The sequence below is a fragment of the Arachis ipaensis genome, chromosome B8, assembly GCF_059453495.1.
Source record: "Arachis ipaensis isolate K30076 ecotype BB chromosome B8, ASM5945349v1, whole genome shotgun sequence".
Classification (NCBI taxonomy): Eukaryota; Viridiplantae; Streptophyta; class Magnoliopsida; order Fabales; family Fabaceae; genus Arachis; species Arachis ipaensis.
The window spans coordinates 9900001-9922431 of record NC_142443.1 but is presented as its reverse complement, the minus strand read 5'-3'; the positions used below and the strand labels follow the sequence as shown (position 1 = coordinate 9922431).

The following is a 22431-nucleotide window of genomic DNA, read 5'->3' as shown; positions in this document are numbered from 1 at the left end:
TTAGAATAGCCATTTTGAATGAAATAATACATGTTCCATCTCGAGTTGCATTGCTCGATGGAGGAGTCGTGAATTAGTTGTGGTATCCTGTACTGTAACCGGTACTTGATCATTGGGTAGTACCCGACCTGAGTAAAGTTGTAGTGATCCTTCCTACCGAAAAGGTTGGAAAGTCTCGGAGGCTGAAAGCCGAGGATGGGAATATGGTTGACTCAGAATTGACATAATAAAGACGGCCCAACTTCATCACCAAAGGAAGGAAGAGCTTTGCCCATTCGAATTAGAAAGTGCTTTCTAGAGAGCGGATGTTGACTAGCTAGGCTAACAAGGAAAGCAGATGCAAGAATGGATTTCAAAGGGGAAGAAAGTCAGAGATTGATTCTGTGTTAATCCGTAAGGTCATATCAAGGGCTTTATCTCCTAGTTTCTTTCACAGGTCTTAGTTCCGCTAGTCCTAGGAGCGAGAGGTACGAAGGCCTTGTTAGTAAATCAATATACCAGCGACCAGGGAATAGGTATACAGTTCAGACGATCTTGAAGACGATTAATTTGATCAACAGCGGATAAATTATCCGCAGCAACCTATCTGCTGATCTATCCGCAGCTTCGATTCCAGCCGAAAAGCGAATGCTTTCTTAGCTGCTACTTGGCTAAACATTTCTAGAAGGGATTCCGCTCCCCTTTAGGGAAAAGAAATCAATGAGACTGCGGTATGCCAGGTTGCCTGCAGGAACCATAAACTCGTGGGCGGAAGGCCTTACTTCCTCCTTCTGATCTTCTTTTCGCTCTTAAGGGCTCTAGATAGCCTGCGTTTTCCGATCATTATGTGGACGGCAGGGCGTTGATTTCAAAGTCATAATATAGCGGAGGCTTTGATAGGGAAAGATTGCATTAATCTGAGTGACTACGTGCCTGCCTATCGCCCATATTCACTAATTCAAATGGAATGTTGGCGACTGACTACTTACCTTTGGTATGGTTAAACATGTTGTTAGACTGAATCTTCTATTCTCTTTTTCATTGTCTCGAGGTTGTAAGACCTCTACTAAAGAATAGAATGGGCTGAGTCAGACTCTTCCCCGGCAACCAACAATCACAGGATATCCTAATGAGATAAACGAAGTTCTCGCACGAGGTTTAATCCTTCTTGTCATATTTGATGATGAGATCAAAGACTTTAGTTGTCCAAAACGGATAAGATCGGGCTAACCCCTATCGATCGAACTACAGTAGGTCCATCAAACCAGGATTGAGGCATCCGGATTTCTTAGCATACCACGCCACTTGGCGTAGCAATGCTTGGTCCAACCGTCTAAGAATAGACCACTCCAGGAAGCTAATCAAGGACAGGGGCCTAAATGGACTATGAGTACTCCCCTCGTAAAAGCTCCCTCCTGCACCCTTCACCACAGCTGTTGGTAAATCCATTTTCTTCCCAGACACCAACCGCTTGACCAGCCCATAGTCAGAATTCTTTCAAGTCAGGTCTTGGACGACCTCGAAACTGCTGAGCGAGGAACCCCTTTCTCTAGCTCCTCCTCCAGAAGCCCATCAAAGGTGGGTCTGTAGGTAGTGATGTTCCTGCACCTTCTATTCCCGCCTATTGAGGCCGTTGACTCTGTAAAGGAAGAACAACAATGAATCCTGCTTCCTTGTGTAGTTCCAGCTGATCCAGTCGATTTAGAAATCCCTTATAGGGCGATATCCACCAAGCCAGCAGCATACCTTTCAGAACCAAAGTGACCCCTACTAGATGCGGCAAAATCCACCAACGTCAGGGATGGTAGCTAAAGATCGGAATAGAAATCCAGTGTGAGCTAACCGAATTTACCCTGCTTCATCTATCGTTAGGGCTCGGTGAGAATCTTACCTACCTTCCTTTTCCCCTGTTGTCTTGTCTAGCTATAAAATAGAACTTCTCTAGCGCCTCAAAGAAAAAGGGCTCCGTAACTCCTTTCACACTAAGCTAATTCAAGTGCACTAAGCAAAATGAACCCTAAAGCTTCAGCTGCTATCGCTCCTGAAATGGAGAATGGAATGAAATCAGGCAAAGGTAGCCACTCAAGTGATTTCATACCTGCGGGAGCAAGCCAAGAAGCCCTTCTATCTAGTTCAAAAGTAAAGACTAAGTAAGGTACGGAGGTGACTTGTACCTCGGCCATAGGTAGAGGTTTGTTAGCTAGTCATGAATCCCTAGCTTGTTTAGTAAAGGTCAACTCTTCTATACCTCTGACAGAGAGTGAAGAAAAAGAGGTTGGAATATTAAGTCTTAATCTATCTTGCCGGTAGGACTGTGATGTGACCCTGATTAGTAAAGTAGCTAAGGCGCAGGAGGCAGTTCTCGACCGATAGGGAAAACAGATTGCTCTTATAGGGTCACGAACACGAGCAGAATTTATGGCCATGTTAGATAGATAGAAAGAACCAAGCCGTAAATGAATACTTCGATAAAGAGATTCAAGAAATGACCGATAGATATAAACGATAAATTGAACGAGGGAGTCATGGAGGCGTGACTACCGTGCTCTTATGCTGAAAAGTACCTCTTATCCGCCCTAAATGCGATAATTGCAATGCAAGCGGCGAAACGACTCAAGGTAAATCCTCGAATCTTGTGTTCGGTTGCTAACCACCTGCGCAAGGGCCTTGTTTTTTATTTTATAGGGGAGATTAGGGGGATGAGGCAAGGAAGGACCAGCCAAGAATTCGATGATAGAATCTTTGGAATCATTAGCCAAAAGCCGACCTTTTCTTTTGCACTTTAACATTTCAGATACGTTGCTCGACTTGCGCTTTGGCACGCTCTACCGCTCTCCCACCCCAAAACGCGCATCTTGCGGGGAATAACCTCCATCCGTAGAAGCTGCATCCGAAATGGGTAGATCCGATCCAGATTATTCCTCCAAGCTTGACTCTGAGGAAGGGGAAAGCCAAGCAACGACCAGCTCATTCACCATAATTTGGTTGGGGCACGGCGGAACATCTAAGTGCGAGCCAACCTCCGCTAGTGATCCCTCTTTCCCAGAAACCAATGGTTACGAATCGTTAACGAAAGAACCCCTGACGGAACGGAATGAAAAGCCAAACTTCCAACCCGGCCACATCCTCTAACTCGTCCCATAGATGATCTCTCAAAGCATAATCTTTGGGCGTACAACTCTGTGACAACCCACTGGTGATCCCCGCCGACAAAGCTACATCTAATGGTGCTTGAAGTAAAGCACTGAACGACCCTGCCATTTCCTCCTTGACATCAATGGTCTTTTTATCCCACACAATACCCCAGCACTGCCCAACTATTAGCAGGGTGCAAGGCATGCCGAATTCTATCCCTGCCACCCCTGAAGAAAGACTTGAAAAGCAAAGGAATGAATTCGTCTCAAAAGAAAGAGCTAGCGAACCACACCAATTCCATTCCAATTCTCCCCCCTTCTTAGTCAATCAAAGCAGGATAGGATAGCTGCCCTTTTAGAGCGAGGGCCTTTCGAGACCAATGCTATCAAGATCTCCTTTATGCCTTAAGCCTTGAGCTAAATCATTGACCCTGCGCCTGCTTTGATTAGGACATTGCCGCATTTCATCTCAAAGAGGATCTAACTCTTTCTTTCCGGCTTAGCCGAACTACTTGGCTCGGGTTAATTCACTCTTTCTTTATCGCAAGCTAATAGCCAAAGAGCTGATGAAAGAGCACCGTCTTTTCTTCTTCCTTCAACATCTGCTTCAAAGAGCTAAGCCCGGGTGAGGATGGAACTCTCAAGGCGACATCTGTGAGATGAGAAGAGAAGTCGAAAGCGCTAACATTCACCAACAAGACCAGCAAAAAGAAAGGGCCGGCTATTGCAAGAACAGGATTACGCATGAAGTGAAGTTAGCTTTCTTTTCTAACTCTCACACCGGTTACGAAAGCAAGGGATATTCACTCAGCAGAAAGGGCTCCTCCGTTAAGAACCTCTTCCGGGCATGCCCCTGAGACTAGTGCTACTCCCTGCCTTCCTTTGCCCATCTGAGATCGAATGACAGTTTTTTTTTTATATGATCAGATCTGCAGCGCTTAATGATTCAATCACAGCTGATACGCATTCAATTGCTAACATCAGGTTATTCAACAGCAGATAGGCTGTCAGCTCCTACGCTACGAACACAGCGGATATTGAAAAGAGCGCTTACTCTTCTTGCGGCGGAGTTGTTCACAAGAGGCTGTGAATTCAATAGCAGTTTATTCTCAAACAAGGAGACTAGTGCCTTACCTCTTTAAACAGTGTCAATTCAAATAGCTAGTTATCATCGTATCAACAGTCAAGGTATTCAATCGACAACCTCTCTGAGCTAAGAGAACGAAATGGGGCTTCCTCCCCCGTCTCATATGTCCATTCAAAATGAATTTCTCGAGTAATTCTAAAGAGTGGAAGACGAAGCAAGATATGCTCTTTCCTTTGCTTCTGTTTTCGTCCTATTTCTTCTATTTAAGAATAGAGTGGAATGGAAGAGGAAATTCATTCTTCTACCTTATTTTTATTTGACTTTAGAAAGTTTAGCTTAGAAGAGGGAAAAGCAGACGAGAAAAGACGCTTCATCAGATCGTCTTCTTGTCTTCCCTTGCTTCCTTTAGCAGCAGCAATGCAGACATCTCATAAGACTGGTTACGATCCGATTCTCTCTATCTATTAGCGGTTGATTAGCGAAATTCAATCAATGGCACAGCGTCCGATTCGATCACTCTATCGAGTGATGATTCAATCGATTCCTAAGACCTTGAAGGTTTGAATCAAATTCCCTTCCTGATCTGAGATGAAAAGGCAAGAAATTTGTTAGCTTTCTCGGCTTAACGACTCTTCGGCTTAAGGAGTTAACTACTTACAAGGCCTCTATTTCTTAAAAAAAGACGAGATGAGATCCTGTGGTCGAAGTACCAAACCCAAAAAGAAAGAACGAGTTGAATCGGATTCTCGCTCAAAGCCTATTCTCGAGGCACTCTTTCTCTTATAGCGGAATTCCCCTTCACTTGCCAAACCTTCTTCTTCCTGGTCCTATCGAACCAGACACTGAATACCTGGCCTTACCCAAGCCCAAGTCTAGTTTCGAATCGAGTCTCGGCATCAATCCGTGAAAGCATCTGCGCTAAATATCGAAAACGAATAGGTAAGGGCTTTCACTAATGTACCAACTGTCATGAGTTGGGCGGACAACTCGCAGACTAGCTTGGCGAAAGCATGGAATAGAGGCTCTCTTGGTGAGATCCCTAGTTCGTATCGTCTATCGGCTCCCACCATCCGCTCGAAGCCTTTAAGTAAAGGAATGGCTTTCTCTCTGGGGAATTCCATCATGATCGTAGACAATTGACATGAAGTGGGAAAAGTAGACTTCAAGTATTGGACTTACGTGAGTTGGTCGGGTCAAGGCTCCAATCCTGGGGCAGTCGCTACAGAGTAGACTTGAAACCGAGCGGGAACATGGCTGGGAGTAGCCTTTAACAATGCTGGTCTACCCCCATGGAGAGGGACTGAAACCGCTCTCCCTTTCGCCGTCTTGTACTGATCCCCTTCGGCAACTCGGCCGGTGGAAAAGGTTCTATTGAAAAAGGTCTTTCGGTTTCCTCTAAGTTCATACGTCCACTCAGAATGGTTACTGGACAAGACTGAGGTAGCCAGCAGCTTTATTGTTTTATTGTCTGGTCATAAAACCCACAAGGAGTTCCGGGTGGTCTTTCCACCTCAATATAACCACAGCAAACCCGGGAACTTCCTGCCAGTGTATCCCGTATCCCTTCCTGGGTGAGAATCCTTTGAACTATACTAAGCCCTTTCGAGAACCCTCTTTAGGCCCCCGTCTTCTTAGTATCCTGTGCCTGTAAGAAACAGAAATCCCCAATTAAAACTCGGAGAAGGAGGCAAGTGGATTCCCCCCTTGGGGCTACGAAACTAGGCTATTCAAACCAACTAGTCTAGCCAAGCCTTTGAAACCAAAAAAAGCAGTGCCAGATGCGCAGCGGATTCTCGGACTCTATCTAAGTAAATTCCTGGCCTTAGCCTGCAAAGAGCCTATTCTATCGCTCTAGTCCCGTAACCAGGAGACTATTAGACCTATTCTGGGCATCCATGTCCTCCTTCCTAGCAACCTCTTTGTTCCTTCAAAGAGCCAATGCCAGCGACTCCTGTAAGCCATAAAGCGACGGGCTAACCGGCACTCCTCCCTTCCTCCTTGTCGGCAGATCGTTTGCTGTGAAGTTTCATGTCGGATTGCACACTAGCTTTGCCTTTCAGTCGAATGAGTTTCACTATTCGTTTCAAATGAGTGTAACTATGTGAAACTAAGGGAGAGGAACTGCCGCATACAAAGCCCATATGGTAAGGTTCTCTTCGAAGGTGAAAAACAACAGCTTGCCCGCTGAGAAGCCTTGACTTCTATTCGGGGCTATGGAGCGCGAACTTTCACTCATGAGCAGTGGGATATGGAAAATGGGAAGTGTTTTAGCCAGGTATGAATGAATAGATTGATTGTCGGTCGAATGGTCTCGGTTCTAGAATGATCAATAGCCTTCTCACCATACTTCGAAGTATGAGGCAGAAGTACTAAAACAAGCACAATATGCACCACTTCCTAACTCTATGCATTATTCATTCCATTGGTCTGGATTACTCGGGTTTTCGAAACTATAACAAATTGGATTGTAAGTATGCTTTTCGTAAGGCGTCTTTCAACGCTTTATTTCTGAGGGTCTACGCCATACCCTTTGCCCGGTCACCGGCCTTCTTGATCTTCTTGCACTGTTGGGAGATGCAGCCTCAATGAGTTGAACTATGTTCAACGAATCCCTCTCCCGTTGGTCGAGTCACTTCGTACCTTCTCTTCTGCCATACTTGCTCTATACATTATATATGTCCTAGGGGTGTTGTATAACAGCTTGCTGCTGATCCCATTCGCGCATGAAGGCTACTAAGGCGTCAAACGACCCTTTGGACGATCGATCTCCCTTCCCCTCTTTCAAGATCAGATCGAGAGTTCCAACAGAACGAGCATTCGCTCTACTTCTTCTTCCCTCTTCAAGCTGCCGAATATAGATGGACGGACTCAGTCAACGGGACTCACAACGATCCAATAGAACGAGAAATTCGACGTTTGTTAAGCTGGTCAAATCTTAAGAACAGGATAATACTTGATGATGGAAATGAGTCCCCAGGGACTAAGACTGATGGAAGACTCTCTAGGAGCAGACCCAGTCTTTCCTTTTGATCGGGGATTTCCCCACTCACTGCTTAAAGGGCAGACACATTTTAGACTTTTGTTCCTCTGCGGCCTATGGTTCTGACTAGCCCCCGTTCATCCATAATATCCCATACCCGAAATGGTTTGCTGGGTGTTTCAGGAATGGCAATACCTTTTCAATTCAAGTCGAGCCCGACTCATCTTCTCTTCGTCCTTGACCTTAGTTAGAAATTGGTGTCAAAGCCTGTCCTCAAGCACAGAACGGATACTGGAAGGTGAACGAACAACAACCATTTTCGTCTTTCCAATAGCCAGTGGAAGGTCGAAAAGGCCGGTATGAAATCCTCTTGCCGCAAGGATCGGAAATGACTAATAGAATCAGGTGCACGGAGTTGGATTCCCATGGGCGCAAGCTAGGGGCATTACTTATCTAAATGATCATCTTTGGCGAGTGGGAGTGTTTGCGACCAAAACCTAGTCTAAAGTGTTCAATGCTTATGCTTATGTTAAAAGGATCTTAGGGGCTATCTTCCTATCATTCCCATTTTGGAATCCCTTGCTCAGCGAGTGAGCAAGAGCCATTCTCGATGCAAAGCGCTTATTCTCTTGATTGACTGTGTCACCTTCCTTATCCTCTGGAGTCGCATTGGTAAGGTAAGCAACTGCATTTCGAGCGTCAAGCATAGCCTTGTACTAGGATCTTTCCGCATTGTACTATCGAAGAAGGAATAGAAAGGTAGGGGAAAAAAGCATCTTAGCATTAGCTTCTTGATTCTCCTCTTATAGAGTCATCTTCAAGGCCAGCCAAGCCCTTGTTGAATTTCATTCTCTTATTAGTTCTATTCCATTCCTAAGGAAGGCTATAATGGGCTAACGAATAAGCTAACATGCTATCAGTCCTACCAGATACTCCGGATCTCGTGCTGTAAGTATAAAAGCCTGGTTTGGCAGGAAGTGCAGTAGGTTTGTTTTGAAGTCCCAGCACGGCAGCACACACAGTGGAATTCTTGGGCTAAGCAGTACAAAATCAATCCATTATACCGTATTTCCTGGGTCGTTATCGCCCTTCCCCCGGTTCAGGGTATGGGTTCTTTCTCTATTAAGAGAGTCCCGGTGTGAACTCCCCTACTGATCTTACTCCAGCGGATTCCCGAGAAGCCAATTCTCTCTCTCGATCTACTTTACCGACAAGAGCTCTTAATGAATGAGCAATGACTTTGATTCTAACTATTCAAAGCAGAGGAAATAGAATATTATATAGCCTATACCTTGAAAGGAATGCTTTCCCTCTGGCTTCCCGCGCCAAGCTGTAAGCATAGCGAGTTAGGTATGGGCTCCGTTAAAGCAGATACAAGAAAGAAAGCATTCTCCTTATAGGAGCATAGGAAAGTAACAATCAGTCGGACTTACCCTCCTCTTTTCTTTCTCCTTGAGTAGATGAAAGACCGGTACAATCAATTAAGAAGAGGGAGAATAGGATTCCAGCTGGAGGCTGCACTCACCTACTATAGAAGACTGGCAGCTAGCCTACATCAAACAACAAAGAAACTAACTACATGGGCTGCTAAGGAACGGGATCTTAGATGGAAAGAATACGGAATGGACTAAGGGCAGGACTGGTTACGGAATAGGGGATTACCGACAAAGAGATGTACCGATTCTAATGCATACGAAAAAAAAAGAGAAGTAACCGGGCTATTACACCAACAAGGAAATGGGACCTTACTAAGACGATAGGCGAGGACCTTGAATCAATCAAGCAATGACTTTCTTCGAGAAAGAAGAGAAGGCAATAGCTAGATTTCTTTCTGTTGTGCGCTATACGCCTAAACCATATCATCAATCAGTTTATGGGCACGCCTTCAGTTAACCCTCGCTGCAGGCTCTTGCGGACTTCCTTACCGTGGGACTTTCCCTCGTCAACTGGGGAAATGGGCTCCGATCCTCTTGAGTTGACTTGCTTTATACAAGTGATTGATATAGGAAATCCTTCCCCGTCAACCGGACGTTCATCCAATGCTGACTTTGATGAGTTCAGGTCAATGAAAGTCGATTGAACCTCGCCGGTCAAGTGTCTCTTGCTTCAGCTTGATTCAGTTCAAGACAATGCATCATCGAGGGACAACTCTTTTAATGATTTAATGAGCACAACCCACAACGGTAGAACGGTAGCTCGGGACAGTTAAGACAAGACGGTTGCCTCTCCGATAAAGGGTCAAGAAGGCATAGGCCTACGATTGGAAAGCTAAAGCCTTCCCTTAGAAAGCGCCGGATTGAGATGAGACTTCGGAGTCGGATACTAGGACTATCAAATGGAACTTGACTTATTTGATTCTTCTTTCGTGGAGGCGAAGATGCAATCTGAGATGTAAGGCGTGCAACAGCCTGAGCTTCTGAGATAATAGCGTTCACAGCGGAGGAGAAAGACTTATCTTCTCAAAACCTCCGGATCGATGGGATAGTAGATACTAGAATTATTCCTCCCTTAGTTTCGACCCTTTCTCTTAACTAACTTCTTCTCTCAGAGAGAGGATCGATGGCCTACAAGTGACCGGCTTCCGGGAAAGCAACTGAGGGAAGGGCAGATGAAATGCTATCCCCTCACCCGTACTGATGGGAATCACGGGCACTGCATCTTACTTAAGATGCCTCTGGAGGAAAGGAACTACACTTGAGTAAGAGAAGTACAAGGAGAAGAAAAGGGTCTAAAAGGCGAGGAGAATCAATAAGTCCTTACTGTCCTAGCGGCTTGAGAAAGAGAGGAGTTAGAAAGACAGCACGGGCGATAGAACGTGGTAGGAAACAAGGAACCTTAGGGGCCGATACGCACTTATACGTGTTAGATCCAAGAGATCTAGGATAGCTCAACTCAATAGCTACAGGAACTTCCTAGTCAAACGGTTCAGGAACTCAAGAACTCAGTAACTCAGGAATATCCTAGCTACCTAGCTGCCTAAAATGCCTGAAAAGAGAGAAGTTGATCTGCGATAGGCGATTTCAGCTTGAGGGAGCGATGATGGAGGGAAAGAACTTCCATGATTTCTTTATCAGCAAACGAAGACGGAAAGTGCAGCGGGGAAGCTTGAGAAATCTCACGGATAAGAGAAAAAATCTGAAGTTTGATCCAGTGCAGAGTAACCTGTTTCCCTTCAGACAAAGATTTCTACCTCTCCAAATGGACCAGCAAATAGTAGCAAAGAGAAAAATTCGAATTATTATAGAAGTTAGTAAGGTTTTCGATCACTTCCAATGGCATATTTCTTCGTTTTTAAAAGGTCCAACGAGGCCGACAACATCTTCTTGAGTGAAAGCATCCGACTCGGCATCCGCGATAGAAGACTCTTTTTTTCCACCCTCCGAGGAAGTGGCAGAGCCTATTGATAGATAGAATCAGCTCTCGGTGGATTACCCTTCTAGTGTTCACTATTATCCTGAAGTTCCTACCTAAGCTGATGTATTTGCAAGAGTCCTAAACTCCAGCGGGTCAACTCCCAGGGAACTCCTTATACATAACCTGGCGAAAATGCCCATTTTTTGCTCTATACGAACTGGGAGGCTCGTGGACGGACCTATTACCCTACGCGTACGCGGACTAAAGGACAAAAAGAAACTCCTCAACCTCTGAGTTCTTCAGTAGATAGGCGTGACGAGGAATCGCCTAGAATATAATATAAAAATTGGCACCGGTTTTTTTATTGTTTATTGCTTTCACTGGAAGGCTTTCCTTCCCTGCCGAGGAGGGCGGAAGCACTGTGAGTCAGCCTACCCAGCCGCTATCAAGGATAGTTTTCTATAATGCTAGAATGTGAGGGAAAAAGGAAGACGCTGACATTCAGACTCGGTTGAAGCCCCTTTCACCTTCTTTGCTCGGGGAAAGCCTGCCATCTTCATCTCTGCCGAGGTTCGATGTAATTGACCTAAGAAGCCCTTTGAACGCGCTCTAGTCGGCTCCTCTGGGCGCCCATGTCAGATTTACGAAAGAGTTTCCAAACCATCGGCCTTAAGGGCTCTTTCAAACTTGGGCTTCTTGACCAACGTCATGTCCTTATCAATCTCGACCTTGAAGAGGATTATTCCTTCGTTCCATCGCCGGGCTATGGCAAGAGGGGATAGTTAGTCTGATATGCTTGTTCAAATGTATCTCTCTATCTTTACGGTTTCCAAAATAATTTGCCGTAGTAAAAGAGTAGATGAGAGCCTCTTTGAGAGTATCATTGGACCGCCCCTCGCGGGTTTGCGAAAGAGTCCGGGCCTCTGGAAGAATAGAATCAGAGAGTCTGGGCGGAGATTGGTTACCCGGTATATACCGGATCTGCCACGTATGGCGTTAGAAATGACGCTTACGTGGGACCCTACATGGAAGTCAGTACCCTCACTACCTCGGGTGAAGGTTAAGGTGAGGAGAAAGCTTTCTGCAGCCGATCAAAAGCGGCTGAGGAAGGTGTCAGCTTTTCACTGCATCGAGGATGAGCTCAACGCCTGGTTTCGGTTGGCGCATACTTCGGTGTCGGGGATTAGTGACTGGGTTTGTTTATCCTGGTCCACCGACTTCAGTGTCTCCGGAAACAGTGTTCTATCTTTTTGGACGCAATGTGAGGACGGCACGTCCCCCTTGGTCTAGTATAGGGGTCTTTGGTTCTGAACGCCCGGAGGCTATAGTTCCTAGTTTCTTGGGTCAAGGAATCGATCTTACCTCGAAAACGATGACCAAAGTGGAGGATGTTGCCTATGGTCGGTTGGCTCAGGTCATTGAGGGAGGGGGAAAACGGCGGATCTTCGCAATTGGAAACTATCTTTCACAGAGGCTCCTTCATCCTTTTTGGGTGATGGATGTCTTGAGGACAATCCCTATGGATGGGACTTTCAATCAAGATAAACCTCTGTTGAGGCTAGTGCCAGCTTTCCAATGCTTTTCATATGATTGAAAATCAGCTACCGACAGGTGGCCGGTTTTGGTCATGGGAGAGCTTGTTAAGCAGCTCTTTGGCGACCAGGTGTGGAGACTTGTGATCAGGTCCCTAGGGCTAACGAGTTTTGAGACTTGTTGGTACCCAGGTAAACCTCGGTCCTTGTCCTTTAACATCGGCCTGGGGATGTATTCGTCGTGTACCCTCAAAGCCATCTCCCATCACTTGATTGTGTGGTGGGCAGCAGAGCAGGACGGGTCGTAGATTCGACCGGTATGCTCTTCTTGATGATGACATTGTCATTGCTGATGAGAGAGTAGCCAAACGTGGAGGTGCTAGATGAATTGCAGGTCAAGATTTCTTATAAAAAATCTGTAATCTCTAGTACCGGGGTAGCTGAGTTTGCCAAGAGGTTTCGAGTGAAAGGTCTGTCAAAGGACCTTTCTCCAGTATCGGTTAAAAACCTACTGAACTGGTTTCATCCTTACGGCTTGATGGGAATTGCGGACAAGTAGAAATTGACCACTTGTCGTGTGGGTGGAGTGGGTTGGTCAACTGCTACCTCCTGGGGAAGGGGGCTTTCCCCCTGTCGGACCAGCCAATCGTTTAAGTGATTAATGTCCCAGGTTGAGTCACTTTCTTGTGGACCCACTGAAGAAAGTGAGTTTCCTCTTGATGGAGAGGACCCAGCGTAAGGGTTGTCCTGCGGCGGCTGCCCCTGGTGTGTTCCCGATTTACCTTCGCCATTAGGCATTCTAGAATTCCCAATGGCTGACGCACCTTCGTCAGTACCAACAAACCAAGAGAAGGAGGAATGCTACCTTTTGGTACTAGTCCTTGCCCTTTGGGGCTCATCCAACTACAACTCTATTGTGCCATACCGAGCGAAGAACATATCAAGCAGGAATGAATAGTTTCACGAGAAGTGTAAACATCACTAGAAAAGGTTCACTATTATTTCCGGCTTATGCCGGGCTGTTATAGTTATAGCTGTAGGAAGGAGTTCTTTGTTCAGATCGATTCTATGGGCACTTTCTAACCAGATAAATGAGAGTTTCGGGCCCCTGCCCTGCCCCATCAATGATTTCAGCTCATTTTTGAATGATGTGGGTTTGATTGACAATGGCTTTTGGGCAATTCTTTTACTTGGACTAATGGGCGCACCTGGAAGAGGTTGGATCGGATTCTTTTGAATCCTGCCTGGAATTCTCTTTGTACCGCTTCTTCTATTCGCCACCTTTGTCGAGCTGGTTCTGATCACTCCCCCCTCCTTTCCTTCTTGAGGGAAATTTCTCTTCTCATCAGGGATTTCAATCTTTGAAGTTTCAGGAAATGTGGTTGCGCCACAAGAACTTTGACCAGGTAGTTCGTGATGCCTGGAATATCCCCTCTCACGGCTCGGCCATTGCGAATTTAGCATATAAACTTAGAGCTCTAAAGCAACGTTTACGACACTGGAATACTCACATCGAGAGAGATTCACGAAGGGCTTTGTGGGAGCCATCAAGGAGCCAGAACCAACGCGTTGCGAGTCCTACGAGATGGCTTTTATTGGCCTACTTTGCGAGCAGAAGCTGAAGATTTAGTGCGTAAGTTTGAAAAGTGCCAGTACCACGGTCGTATGACTCAAAGACCTCCGACAACCTTGACGAGTATAGTGAGCCATGGCCGTTCGATATATGGGGGATGGACAACGAATTTCTTCCGTTCGTCAAACTGTAGAAAACGATTTATTTATTGCAACGAAAGGACAAGAGTTTGAATTAATTAGGCAAATAAAACGGGAAATGACAAATAAAACAGAAAAATATCCCGTGACCAATTCCACGTTTAATGAGATCAAGGACTATCAAAGTAAAGTCCTTGATGGAAAGAGAGGGAGTAAGAGACCCCCCGGGTAGAGTGAAGTTGTTAGGTTGAATTACGATAGATATGGCTTACTTTTTAGGAGGTTGACTTGGGCTGCTATCTGTTCCCGGAAGCAGAAGCAAAAGTAGTTCGAGCCAAAGGCGACAATGAGGCCCCTAGTCCAAAAGTCTCATAGCATAGGAAAAAGCACTTGGGCTGGGGGGAAAGAAGAGCGGGTATGTGGGCTTCTTTCACTTGACTTTTTTCTTTGCTTAAGTTTCATAATATGATCTTTTCCTCAATTCAAGACATCATACCAAGGTCAGGGAAAGACTTTCTAAGCAATTCAATGAATAAGCTAAAGAGAAGTTACAGAAGTACGGAAGTGACAGAGAAGTCAACCTTCTTTTGAACTATCTGCTCTATCTAATACTGAACTAGATGCCGCAAAAGCCCCAACTCTATCTGTACTCCTTTAAGGGCGCACAAGCCTAAGTATAAAATCGGACTGAGGATGAGAGGAACATTTGTCAATCTGAGGTCAACTCCTTTCGTTTTGAAACTCATTATCCTCATATAGTGCGGAGTAAGGGGGCACCAGTCCTCACTTGCTAATGGCTACCTCTGTAACTTGCCAACTAATCCTTGAGGGAGTCTAAAACTCAATCATTTCTAAACACTGAGGTTCTAAAAAAACAGAAAAGAAAGGATTTTACTTTCCCGTACGCATATCCTATAGATTCTGAGTACGGGAAATTGACTATTTCATGAAAATTCCTACTGGAGTAGTACCTTTTGCTATAGGTAATGCTATAACGTTTAGAGAGGGAGGCGCGAATCCGCCGGTATATCGAGTAGTGGAACAGTATGTGAGGCAGAAGGCGGAACCTATAGAAGTAAGGAAGATCGAAAATCGTAAACGTAAGTACCCTAAGCATATCACAACGCTCAAACCGGGTCGTGGGGAGAGGCAGGTTATATGAGTGAGTTATCTATCGCGGCAGGAAGATGGTATTTCGTCTAAGGGATTCCCTCATGCTTCTCCCTAGCGATCTCAATAGCTTAGTCTGTCCCCAGGCAAAGGGAAGTATACCGAAGTGCAAGAGTCGAATCTGATCCGTCTCCGGGATCAATTGTTGGATTACATGAAACAGGATATCCTGGGTGGTGTTATGCATAGATCTATTATTTCTATTTTCTCTATATAAAGTTGAAAAAAAGGACCTTGTCTGTATCCGTCTCTCTTACTCGAACTAGCCACCCCTTGGGAACCGCCCCCCCCTTTTGCCTGCTTTGATTAGGACTTTGCTCCCGGGAAGAGCTCATCGGAGAAGAACTCAAAAAAGTATCCCTTACCCATTCAATTGATTGTTCTAAAGTCGAAGTCCTTTCGTTAAGTCGAATTGAAAGATAGGTTTTAATCAGTGATTAAATGGAAAGAGGGAGCGCTTTCAGTCCCACTTCCAGGTGGGAATAAAAATGCATGGACAGGAGCAACCAAGGTGGGAAAGCCTGTGGTTGTCCTATAATCAGTGTACGAAAGGGGTTGGCATCACAATGAGGGGGAGCCCACTACTTGACTACTACTCATACTCACACCCCAACTCGGGAAACAGAACGTCAATACAAAATTCGCTTTGCCCGGGTCTTGAGAAAGCTAAGGATGATTCGAGTACGGGCCCTCGGCGGATACCGGGGAAGATGTAAAGACCGACAGTCCAATAGAAATGGGCACTAGCAGGTCTGGGCAGCTGCGGGCTCTTAGCCAACGTTTACCGTCAAAGCCTTCCACAGATCACTCGCCTAATTAGCTTGAGACCAATGATCCTGAAGCCCCTTCATCGCGAAATCACACAAGGTAGATGGGAAACGGCTTATTCCTAATTCCTAAGGTTAGATTATGCCTTTCCACTAGACTACAATAAAGAAAAGAAGACGGTGAAATCAGGCTTATAAAAGAAAAGGAGGGACTTGAAGTGGATTCCGTAGCAAGAGCTAGCCGAATGCCTAGTCTCACTCTTTGATGAGGTGGTTTTCGTATCACGGGAACGTTTTAGTAGTGACAATTGAATGAAGGTTTAGGGCAACAGGCGGTTGCCGACCAAGGGGCAGCCGTTGGGAGTGCTGGCAATAACGACGACGATAGAAAAAATGAAAGTCGTTGGTGTAGAAGGGAGCTATGGAAGCACTTAAGAACCGTATCTCATCTGGAAGCCTTTCCTTGGGTTTTCAGGGAAGACGAGAAAAAACTTCACTAAGAGGCATGTGAAAACTTTATTCGATTTAACCTTAACCTTGAGAGATGCTTTGAATAGCGTATAGAAAGAAAGGAAATGAGCCCACCTATCTGAAGCTGAAGGAATGAAAGCATTAGAGTGAAGATCCCCTGCTTAACCTGAAACCTCTCAAGCCAGGGAAAGATTGACTATGGGGTTCCGAGTCAGGGCAGAAAGAGGCCAAGAGTGACTAGCCTTCTTTCTTGCTGTTCTTCAATTTCCTCTTCTCGTCCTACGGACCCCGGCGAGCTCCTTCCTCTTTGCAGCTCCTGCTAGCCTTTCGGCCTCTCTCATATCTTACTTTTGGCTTTTTGAGTCCTTTACGGACATGATATCCTATATCTATCTTTCTTGCGAAGGTCCTCGACGCATCAGCTACATAATATCTTTAAAAATCTTGCCACTGGCGAACCATAATCTCTGGTGCTATCGACCTTTCGGAAAGGCTGACTTGAACAATCTTCGAGAGGTTAGTGGATAGCTGTAACCAGTTCGTCCTTCTTCGGGGAGCGGGCTTAAGGCTAGGGCCCCTCCGCGCATCAGAAATCCTTGCTTACGATCTGGAGAGCGAAGTAAGAAGGATCTTTTCCAAGAAAGACCTATTGCCCTTATTACTCCAAGAGATTCAAAGCGGGTAGCCCTTTAGATTAGTAGATTAGACAATTCCTACTGCTGTGCTAAAGGCTAGAGAGGCAAGAAGAACATCTTACTCAACAAGAGTCTCGGAAGAGATGCGCCTTCGGGACTTCCCTTTTAGCGTGGGAGTAGAGAAGGAAAAGGCGAAGCTCTAGGATTGGAGTCATATAATAATATATATATAAAGTGAGCTATAAGGCGATTGAATTCATTTCAGTTTAGTCGAATATCGCATTTGAAAGCAAGTGAGATATAACTATAGAAAGCCCTATTGTAGACTAATAGCTCTAGCTTTCGATTCCTCCACACTTCCATTTGTTAGGAAGAGCTATTATTCATAGTATACTTTATTTCCCGCTTCAAGCAAAGTCAAGGACCTTTCCTCATTGGCCTTCGGCTTCAGCAAATTGATCTGGGACCTTGTTTCGGTATAAGGACCAAGCCTTCGAGAGTCATCCTTCTTGCTACTTTGTTTGGGGGTTCTTTAGACTCTCGGAACAAGGCTGTCAGTCAGGCATGTCTGTGCTGTGACTGGGAGGTCGAAGCTAAGACGTGGAACAGGTCTCCCATCTGCCAGTTACTTTTCCCCAGTGGACAATGCTGCGCCAGAGTGAAAAAGAAGAAAATAAAAGAGAAGTAGGTTTTGGAAGGACCAACGGGGATGGAGGAGATGCCCCGTCAGGAGGTGTTATGCGCAGACCACTCAATCTTTTTGAAACTGGGTCCGCTGGGGCGGGTTCTTTGGTTAGCACACTTATCTGGGAACTTTGTTTTTCTTCATGACTGCCGATCATAATTCACTTCGCATCCATCAAGCTCTGAACCTTCATTTTGAAATCTTCGCAATCTCGGATGGAATGACCTTTTGCTCCTTGATGAAACTCACATGATTCATCTTTTTCATAACTAGTTACTTGAGATTGCTCTTCGAAAGAGTGAAGAATGAAAAGTAGAGTTTCACTAGTAAGTCGAACGTCTCATCTTTCCGACTTTACTACGATGGAAAGACGGGATAATCCTAGGATAACCTGACCTCGTCAACGAGACAGGAAAGGGCGCCCTAGTTCTTGTTTACTATGGATAGATTTCCTTTCTTTTTCTATATCATAATAATGGTTCCCCTTCCTTGTCAGAAGCCTCAACCTGAACCCCCTCTGGAGCTGCCTCTACCGATAGTTCTTCCCTATCTCGACCACCTAACCTACTAAAAGAAAGGGGGTGCAATAGAAGGCGGATGCTTTCTTTATTCTTTATCTACAACAAACCTCGAATTCCCGGATGTGTTCCCCGATTCGCTCGTGGGACTTATAATATCTCTGCTCCTTGCTAATTGGCTTCGACGATCGAGCTCATTCCAAAGTTGATCTTGGCTAACATCCCCTTCGGGTATTTCCAGGGGGCACGCTCATGCGGAAGCATACAAAAAGGGGTGACTTGGAAAAGTCCCAGTTCTGTACAAGGATAAAGCTAGCTCGTAAAGGGGGAAATATTAAAAACACAGATTTCAACCAAAAAATCATCTGATCTGTTAAAAACGTCTATTGTTATATATAAGTTATATATAGAAGAATTAAAATATTTTTACTACTGAACGATTTCTTATCTACGTAATTTCAGGATTGATTTTCATTGAAGAGTTATCTCTGTCCTTCCGTCCCCCCAATTAGCTAGTTGTCCCGTCCGTCGTCCAATCCATCACTTCGTTTGTGATAGTCCATTAGTAGTCCCTACTGAGCAATCTAGCTGCTATCGAGCTAGCATTGAAATGGAAAGAGTAGAGTGCAAGTAGGACGAGGTCTGCCCTTACACTTCCTGTTAGTAGGAGTGGATTAGTTAGAGTCGGTCCGTTCTCTTGTTTCAGAAGCTAGGGCTAGGGTCAAGCAAGCCTGCCCCCATCCATTTATTCCATAGCCTATCGAGCCAAGCCAGATCTGCAGCCAGTGACGATAACGAAGTAGTTAGTAGTAGTAGTACTTTACTGGGACGATCCACTAGATCCATAAGCCCGTAACGGAAAATAGCCTTTCTTTTCCGTTCGATCCCGAACTGCATTCAAAAATGAAGCAAGGCAAGGACTTGCTTGGTTCTCTGAGCAAAGTAGTCTAGCCGTTACCGTTACAGTCAAAAAAGTAAGAAATGATAGAATGAGGTAGTTTACTAGCTTGGCCAAAGGGAAAGGACTTTTCAAGCATTCATTCCAATAGGGATGGGGAAGATCTTCTAAACCACCAGCCCAAGAATGGAGTTATCACGGAAAGGAACTTAGTCCGATCTTCTTCCACCTACGCTACGTCAACTGGACTTTTGTCACTATAGTAGCGAGTCGCTCGAAACCCGCAATAGAAAGGGGATTTAGGGGGAAGAGCTCTGGTCCGGCGATGACTACAAGAAGCAAATCGAGCGGGGAAAAATCCAATTTCATTGCCCAACGAAAAGAAGGTATGGTTGTGCCTGAAGAAGGGCAGTCAGAAGAGGAGAAATCAGCCTGAGTTCAATTAGTCCCAGCGTTATAAGTACAAGTAGCCAGAGGAGTGTACCAAACAGTTGAGGAAGGAGAGGTTGTTAAGGAGGAGCAGTCCCAGCACGACAAGCACAATAAAGAAGATCCGAGTGAAGCTACTTGCCCAAAAGGAATAACATTGGGTGTTATGAGAATCTTAAAGCGCTTATCGGTGGCAAAATTCACTATTTTTTATCAAGGATAAAGACAGAAGAGAATTTACATTTCTTCTTGGTAAGCAAGCAATCTCTTTGGCGGATATAGAACTCCTATAAAAAATATACGATATCTCAGTCATATATGAGAAAGCAGAGTTCTACGGTGAGCTTGACTCAACATACGAGTGTATTGGTACCTATTCTCTTTTTTAAGACTCTATAAGTAAGTAAGGTTTTGGAACTGAAGAAGTAAGGCATCGGTTGGATGACAAAGTCAAGCTGGGCTCGATCCCAGACTTAATAGCGGAATAGAGGTTAGCTCCCTCTATATAAGAAAGCCTCAGCAAAAGAACCTTACTAAGAAAGAAGTCGCCAATCACGATGTAAATCTGCCTTGCTGGCACTCGCTTCCACTTAGTCAATTACCTTCACAAGGGCTTAAGACGAAAAAGACAGGAGAACAGGGAGGAGATGGTTAGACTTCCTAGCGCCTGGCCTACTGGATTGGATGGAAGGAAACTAGATAGATGGAAACTAGGCCTGAAAGTCTTTTTCTCCGAACTTGCTTTTGCCTAAGGGATGGGGAATACTGGTATACTTTTTTCTTTCTGCATACAATTACGGAGACAGCCACGAAGGCTGGTGAGAATGCTAGTACAAGGGAGAATGCGACAATCTCAAGGGAACGAAATCACTTGATCTTACCGCTGGAGCAGATTGATACAAGTAATTGTACATAGGCGGGCAAACGTATTATTCTCCCTGCCAAGTTTACTACCCGCTAACGGATCCGATAAGAGATTCCAATAGCGTCAGTACTCTTCGCTACCGGTACCGGAAAATAAGGCACAGAGCAAGGGCTTTCATTCATAACGAGTAAGTGCCCCGGCAGTCTCTCATTCAGACATAGGAAAATTCTTATAAGATGGTGAAGGCGCAAGCAAATACATTCTCCGTGGCTTTAACCCTATGCATAAGGTACTTCTGTGCTAACCCTATATATTAATGCTCCGGGGAGGGCATTCATTCTTTACTTAGCGCAAGAAGGAATTAGTTCAGTCAGAAGCACATGGGGCGCTGTTCCTCTAAAACGAAGGTGGCGAAACATTCATTTCTTCCAAGGCTAAGAAAACGGACTTGGACGTTGATTCCGTATGGATTATATATATTCTTTCTCACTAAAGATAGTGCAAAGTTCGCTCATATAGCCGTTTACAGGCATATCTTAGTGCCTACTACGCGGGGGTCCGCCAGTTCTCTTTGTTCAACTATGTGAAACGGTGTAACGAATCGTTACACTCATTCGAAGAGGTACGTAGTGACTAGAGATTCGTTGTTCAACTCATTCGACCAACGTACGTAGTTTACGTAGTTGCTCGACCGTAAGGGAGAGGAACTAGAGTCACCAACTCGACAGACCCCACTCAATCTTATTCCTTATCTGTTCGCCTATCTGTTACCTAAAGCATTGATGAGGAAAGCTAGTTTTAGTACTTTTTTTATTTTAGAAAGGTAGAACATCGGATCTGCCAACGAGGAAGTTGTTGTTGATATTCCATTCCTGCATCTATCTTTATTGAGATTCTGGATATGCGAGATTAGGCGTAACTGCTTAAAGAGCAGGAAATACAGCAAGCGGTTCGCCTTGATCCTTGTGATTGCCAGAAAAATCCATCAATGCTACTTGATAAATGTGAACATACATACTCTCGCCTCCTGTCCCAGGAAGGCCACTTCTACTATACATCCAACTATACATCTCCAACAAGCCATCCTTGTAATCAGAATGAACATCTTTGGCTTCCTTATAATAAGGGATTTCTCCCGTTACTGAAGGAAACACTCCGTTGATTGCTCCGATGATCGTGACCCCGGTGCCGGTGGAACATCCACGTTAGCTTCCGTTGCAGAAGATCGCGTCTTTGTTGGCCTTGTTGAAAAGTATTTTAAGCTATCACAAAGAGGGAAATGTTGATCAATCGATCTGGAAACACAATCCTGGTGAGAGCTTTTCATCATACCCTGCCGGGCTTGCTTTCCCCCCACGCCAGCTTGTCCCTCCTATACCTAGGATTCCCATTTGGTTCGGCTTTAGTTTCATAGATCGATCATGCAGTTAGGGCCAATCAAGCAGAGATCGATTGGCCTGCCAGAGAGCTTACATTAGAAGACTGACACCCAAAGCTGGATCAGGATGATGTGATCCAACAAAGCAGTTCCTTGAGTTTGTCCATCGAGTAAGTAGCAATGGTAGAAAGCGGACAGATGCCATCGAATCGGATGTGAACAACCGCTCTTAGAGTTCGAGAATCCAAGCGCTGGCAAGTCAGCTAGCGAACCAAGGGGCAAAAGTCCTATAGTCATTCCTCTCTCTGGTAGCAATCCGGTCTCCAGTCGATGGTACTATTGAAAGGAGAATGCCGTGTCGTCCAGCGCACTTGACCAATCCTGGCCAACCGACCAACCATTGAGAATGGAACAAATAGGGGAGATTGAATTCTTCTCTTTCAACCCTTGCTCTTGCCTCGGCTTCGCCTTCCGCCTTATTAAGCTTTGGACTTCCACCTTCAGCTAAGCACCTAACCCGTGGGACGGGACCGACCTTCTCTTTTGTTTGTAATTGGACTTGCCCGAAAGAAAGGAAGCTTGGCGTGAGAACCCTCTAGATTAGGGAAGAGCTTGTTGCATATTCGTAGGAAAGGACCCCATGCGGTGTGAGAAAAGCCCACTTTACTTCGGAATGCCAACCCCCCTGAGCTTAGCCCTTTACGACCTTTTCCATTCATCGGAGAAGACTACGTCACCTAAATAAACAAAAAAGAGGAAGGCATTTCTCTAAAGGGTAACATTCTTATTAGATGTAATTATCCCTTTCTCTAAAGGGTATAGATTGAAAGCTTACT

General features: G+C 45.2%; 1 protein-coding gene across 1 annotated transcript in view; it reads right to left on the bottom strand.

The window, feature by feature from the left end:
- Positions 1-22431, bottom strand: part of LOC107619623 (cytochrome c oxidase subunit 2) — a 65907-nt gene that overhangs the window by 1972 nt on the left and 41504 nt on the right. The window lies entirely within an intron of this gene.